Source organism: Apium graveolens, chromosome 2 (assembly GCF_009905375.1).
Source record: "Apium graveolens cultivar Ventura chromosome 2, ASM990537v1, whole genome shotgun sequence".
Classification (NCBI taxonomy): Eukaryota; Viridiplantae; Streptophyta; class Magnoliopsida; order Apiales; family Apiaceae; genus Apium; species Apium graveolens.
In genome coordinates, this window is record NC_133648.1 from 121,689,868 (window position 1) to 121,696,094 (window position 6,227).

Sequence of the window (6,227 nt, forward strand, 5' to 3'; positions counted from 1 at the left end):
TTTTTATATGTCCAAAATAAAGTATAGATAATTGTGATATTTTTTTATTAATTTTTATGTAGTTATATGATTTTATAAATGATTTATGGATTTAATAAATTATTTTTCTGAGTATGTATAAACTATTTTGTATAATCGGGAACCAACCGACTTCAACCGTTTTTACGTTTTCACAATCCGGAAGTCTCAGGAAAAATCCGTCCTAACCTAATTACAATATTCCGAGCATTTTCCATGTTTTGACTTTTTCGATCCGGAGTACGGTTTTGCCTGTGCGGGTCCCGGCATAATATTTTTGATACAAAATTCATTTCGGTAAATCGATTAAACCCGTATTTTCGAGAAACGGGATCTTTTTATTAAACTATTATATTATCTTCTCGTAGTACGTGTAACCAAAGCGCTGAGACCAAGACCACAGTTACAAAATGTATGGATTTGGATAATTATCCTAAAACCGGTACTGTGATGAATCTGTTTTTTTCAAATACGTATTAATTTATATCCGGTATGATTAAACGGGGTACCAATATTCAGTAAATATAAATAGCCTTTACCGTATGTTATTTTGTACAGAAAATCATTTGCAGTCAGGTAAATATATAATTTCCAGAGAAAATACAGTATATTCATAGTGTTCTTTGTAATAACCCCAATTTTTGGAATTTTTGAAACCCTTATGAATATTGTTTAGCTGATTATGCTGAATAAGAAAACTTTTCATGCCACACTATGTAGGGGTTCTTTTATTGATCTTCTGGAATATTATTAGTACTCTATGTGGTATATAAGTGTATGTAAAGATCGTCAGAATCCAAATCCGAACACTTTGATTTTTTTTCCCGAAAATCCACCAGATACCGAAAGAATTTAGTATAAGGTAATAGGATAAAAAGGATTTAAATTCAAGGATTTTAAAAGAGGATCATAAAAGGAATATAATGTATTGAGAAAGGTTAAGGGAACCTAAATAATAAGATCCCGGGTATGATCCCTCAAACGATAAACGAAAACGAAAGTTAAGCGAACCGTATAACAGATCAGCGATCATTAGCCAAATAATTAAAAGCTAATCAAAGAGATTAGTGAGGATGATGTCATCAAACCAATAAGAAGAGGACAAAGGAGGGAGGGTGACATCACATGGTGACATAAGCATGACCAAGCAAAGTGTGTTGTTGGTTGAATTAGAACCACACAAAAGTTACCATGGTAAAAGGGTAACAAAACAAAACAAATCAAAAAAAAACAACCAACCAAGCCAAAAACATTTCATTTTCACCAAAACCACAAAAAAAATTCATCTCCTTCATCAAAGCTCTCGGCTTTTCTTCTTTTCCAAAGAAAGAAAAATCAAAATCCTAGTTCCAAGCTTTGTTAAATTGTAAGGTAATTATCTAAGACTCCTTATGCATAGTTATGGATATCCTATAAGTTTGAGCTCCTAAATCATTCACAATCTCTTCCTAAAAATCATGGAAGAAGATGGTGAATAGTGTTTTTCAAGAACTAAAATTTTTGTTCTTGAAGTTTTGTTTAGATTAAGCTTGGATAAGGACTTTAGGGGTGATTCCAAGCTAATTACTTGATTCTCCACTCTCCAAGGAAGGTATAACCCCTCCAAACCCTAAATTTATTTGAGTAATTAGGTTTAGTTTTGTTGTTATAATTCATGAGAGGCTTGCTTGTTGTGAATGTAGAGATTAGTTGGTTTTGTGAAGTTTTTGGAGTGGTAGTTATTGGATTGTTGATTAATGAACTTAAGTGTAGTTTAAATTCATGTTTAAGAATAGTATAAATTGATAATGTGGAGTTGTTGGGGCTGTTATGATAAAGTATGGATGGATTTTTGATTGGGATGTTGATTGTGAGTTGATTGTGAGATGATTTGGAGTGGTTTAAATTTGGGTAATCGCGTAAACATAGCCGTCGTAATGTCCGATTTACTTTAGGCTGTTTTTGTTCTTAACATTAGGACCCGTGAACTCACTGCTAGGTTTTGACCATTTCCATGATTAGATAGTTCATGTTACGAGCTTCGTTTTGATATGTAGTTCGTTTGATTCCGATGTACGGTTTAGGAGAAACGGCCGTTTTAAGTAACGACGTTTCGCGAACGAATCATTACCCCTCGCCTTACTTTGAAACATAGGTTAAAGACCTAAAAGGACTAATTGGAGTATGAAACATTTATTTAAAGTGTGTTAGGCAGTTGGTAAGACACTCGCGAAAAAATCTCCTTAAAACTCGTAATGGTTAATGTATTAAAAATGGTGGAGTCGAGGGTACTCGAGCGACTTAAGAGAATCATTAAGCGCAAAGCGAGCGTTAGAGTCTAAATTAGTTAAAGTATAGATTTATAAGTGACTTTGGTTTAATTCCAACTTATATGTTGTTTATAGGTTACCAGACTCGTCCTAAGCCATTTATAACCCCCAGTCGCTCAGGCAAGTTTTCTATCCGTTATACTGTTGTTGTGATGTATACATTGTATATGCATTATCTTGTGATGGATGCATAATGGTTAATTAGCAAATTCTTGCGATATATTGTAGCATGTGATATGGTATATATGCATGCCTGTTTCGTATTCTTGATACATATATCTGTTGATTCAGTTGATAATACCTATGCTAGAGATAAGCGGTAATTTGCATATACCCTTAGTATAGGGGACCCAAAGGTGAACTTTTTCTAAAACCGGGAGTCGAGGCTCCCGAGTAAAATATATATATATATATATATATATATATATATATTTATATATATATATATGAATAGTTTTCAAAACTATGAATCAAATAAGGTTTATTCGATAACCTTATTTTATTATTGAATATTATTTTGAATATTCATTCGAGGGCTTATGACCCCGTTTATTTTATTATTGAATATTATTTTGAATATTCATTCGAGGGCTTATGACTCCGTTTATTTTATTAATGAATATTATTATTTGAATATTCATTCGAGGACTTATGACTCCGATTAACTACTAATTATTATTCTTTATTTTATTAAGGAATAATGTGTCGATAATCAAACTCACTTTTGATTATTCAAATAAAGATAGTACTTTCGTATAAGTATATCTTTGGTTATTTAATATTCATTGCAAGTATAAGTTTTAAAACTTCTACTTCAATTATTTTTATAAAGATTATTCTTTATGGGAATATTATTTAAATAATAATATTCAGATATTTTCTAATATATTGGGACTGATTTATTTTACTAAATCAGCATCACTCCAAACATTCTTAAAAATGTTTCCGAGTCCTCAAAATGATTTTAAAGGTTAGGGCGGATCCCAAAACTCATTTTTATATATTTAAGATCTTCCTTTCAAAGGGGATTTAAATATTTGCTCAAAACCCGAGGGATCCGGCTCTGTGGTGTGTTTTATATTCGCAACCAGGTTGCTATTTTGATAAAAGAGTTTTGATTACTTACCCAATACTCAGGAAGTAAAATTCTTGGAACAATTTAATCCATTAATAGGCATCGCCTGGGAGTCCAGTGTTCAGTGTTCAGTTGACAAGTAAATCCGACAGGTTCTCCTCTACATGTAGAAAATTGTGGGGTTGTACTACTACCACTGATCATCGTAAGTGGTCTTCCTGGCGCGGTAAACTCCCATAATGAGTTCATCATCCAATTGGATATTTCTGCAACACTACCCAGAGCACTTCGATAGAAAGGCTACGGTTGGGCGATTGTTGAGTGTTGGCAGGGTCAAGTTTTCAAAATGATGTTTGCATCAAATGAAGTATCTCATAACTTCATTTTATTTTGATGATATTTTAAAGATTGATTCTATACAAGTTTTGTCTTGTAGCTTAATCTATGGGATGAACTATTTATACATTGAACGGTGGTAGTTCAAGTAGTATTCGGAAAAGATATAAGTATATTGAAGTATCTTGTAACTTCATCTTTTAAACTTATATCTAGTAAATGATTATCTTGTGCATGTCAAAGATTTTCAGAAAAACATTGAGACAAGGTTAGATATATGAGATCACCTTGCAACGATATTTTTATACAGTTATAAACTGGAACTCTGTGTATATTATACATGTCAGAGGATTTCAAAGATTGTGAAAAGTATATGTATATATATACTGAATATTTTGCGACTTGGTCGCGTTAAGATATCAGCTTGGTTCATTTTCTTCTTGACCAAGACTTTCATGAGTACTATGAGAATGCTCATATATTGTTAATTATTATACATATTATTACGGTGGGCTTGTTGCTCACCCTTGTTGGATTTTAATCGCAGCGGAGGCATGGTAAACCACTTTTACACACATAAAATCCAAATAAAAGCATATAAATCGTGGTAAAAACGAGGGGATCAATTACTAACCTTTAATATGCGATCCAAAAGCAACGTTCGGAGATCCTTAGCAGCTGCTCCTCAAACGTGAAGCACTCCACCGGTATCCACCAAGAAAACGACGTTAAGGAGGAGGAGGAGGTGGAGAGAATTTGGTTTTCTAAAACTTTTGGGTTTTTTGGGTTCGAATAAAAATAGGCTCTATAATAGTATATTTATAGGGAAAATTTTCAGCTGAAATTTTCCCATAAATATTATTATTATTTTCCCATGTATTATTCTCATTAATAATTAAAACACCTTTTAATTATTAATCCTTTTTATAAACACTTTAGAAATAATTCTCTCTCTTGATTTAATTTCCAAAAATTAAATCCTTAATTAATAATATTAAGAAATTTTCTTAATTAATTTATAATCAATTAAATCTCATTTAATCAATTATTAAATTTGCCAATTAATTATTTGTTTCACAAATAAATAATTATTAGCCATTATTAATTAATTCCTCCACCATAAAATCATTCTCTTTTTATGGTGTGACCCTGTAGGTTCAATATTAAGTCGGTAGTAGAAATAAATAATAATAAAACTATTTTATCATTATTTATATAAATTCTCTAATATATTAAATATGATTAATTAATTAATCACATTTATTCTACATCGTGAGGGATACTTCTCAGCATATCGCGACTATCCGGATAATATGAATTCACTGCTTTGAATACCAAGAACCTATTCAGTGAATAGTTACCGTACAATAAACTTCTTCTACCCTACAATGTCCCGATTAAATACAAGGCATGGATCTCGTATCAAGCCTATCTAATTTAATCACTTGCTTACCATTTACTATACGTAGTTCTATGCAAATTAGAAACTCCTTTCTAATTTCATTCACTCTGGCCAGAGATTCCTGAACTAGCATAAGTGGATCAGCCTTGAACATTCGCTTCGCTTCCTTCACTGGAAGGGGTAGATCCTTTATTGATCATACACTATCTTCGTGTACAAATTCCTATACCCAGTAGAGCCCTAATAATTGTCCCTGGAGACTAAGAACTAAACCAAAGCATAGTTCAATGTACACAAGATGACTATGATGACCTCAAGTCTAAGGATACTTGTACAACTATCACTATGTGAACAACTGCTGACACGTGAGTGAACTCCATCAGTTGTTCAGCTGTGCGAGTCATGTTCAGTGAACTTATTCTATAATAAGCACCTACATACTAGCTATAGTGTCACCACACAAATGTCTATGAGAACAGACATCCTTCATAATGAAGTAAGCATAGTATGTACCGATCTTTGCGGATTATTAATTACCAGTTAGTAATCCTATGATTAGAAACTATTTAAGTTTAGAGTTATCATCTTTTAGGTCTCACTATTATGATCTCATCATAATCCATAAAAACCTTTACTCTAAACTATGGTATATCTTATTTAAACACTTAAATAGATAGGCCCGTAATAAAAACAAAACAAGTCTTTTATTAAAATCAATGATATCAAAACAGATTACATAAAGAGTTATTCCTAAATCCTAATACATGATTGGACTTAGGACATATTCCTTTCAACCCTTGCTTTCTTCTTTCGTCACACAACATCAGATAGACAAGATGAACAGGACCAAGCTCCCAATTCGCGAGCGGATAGGAAACGTTCCGCAGTTTCCTATAGGCGTTGATGTCGCTGTAGCTGAGGTAGGAACTACCAATAGGCTAGGCTTTCAACTTTTGATGTACCAGAATTATGTATCTTTATCAATTGTAATAATGGCAAAGAAATGTAAATTTATTCAGAAACCCTTTTAAGGTGTAATGGCATATAATTTTGGAATAAAATGACTCGTGTTATTTTTGGATATTCA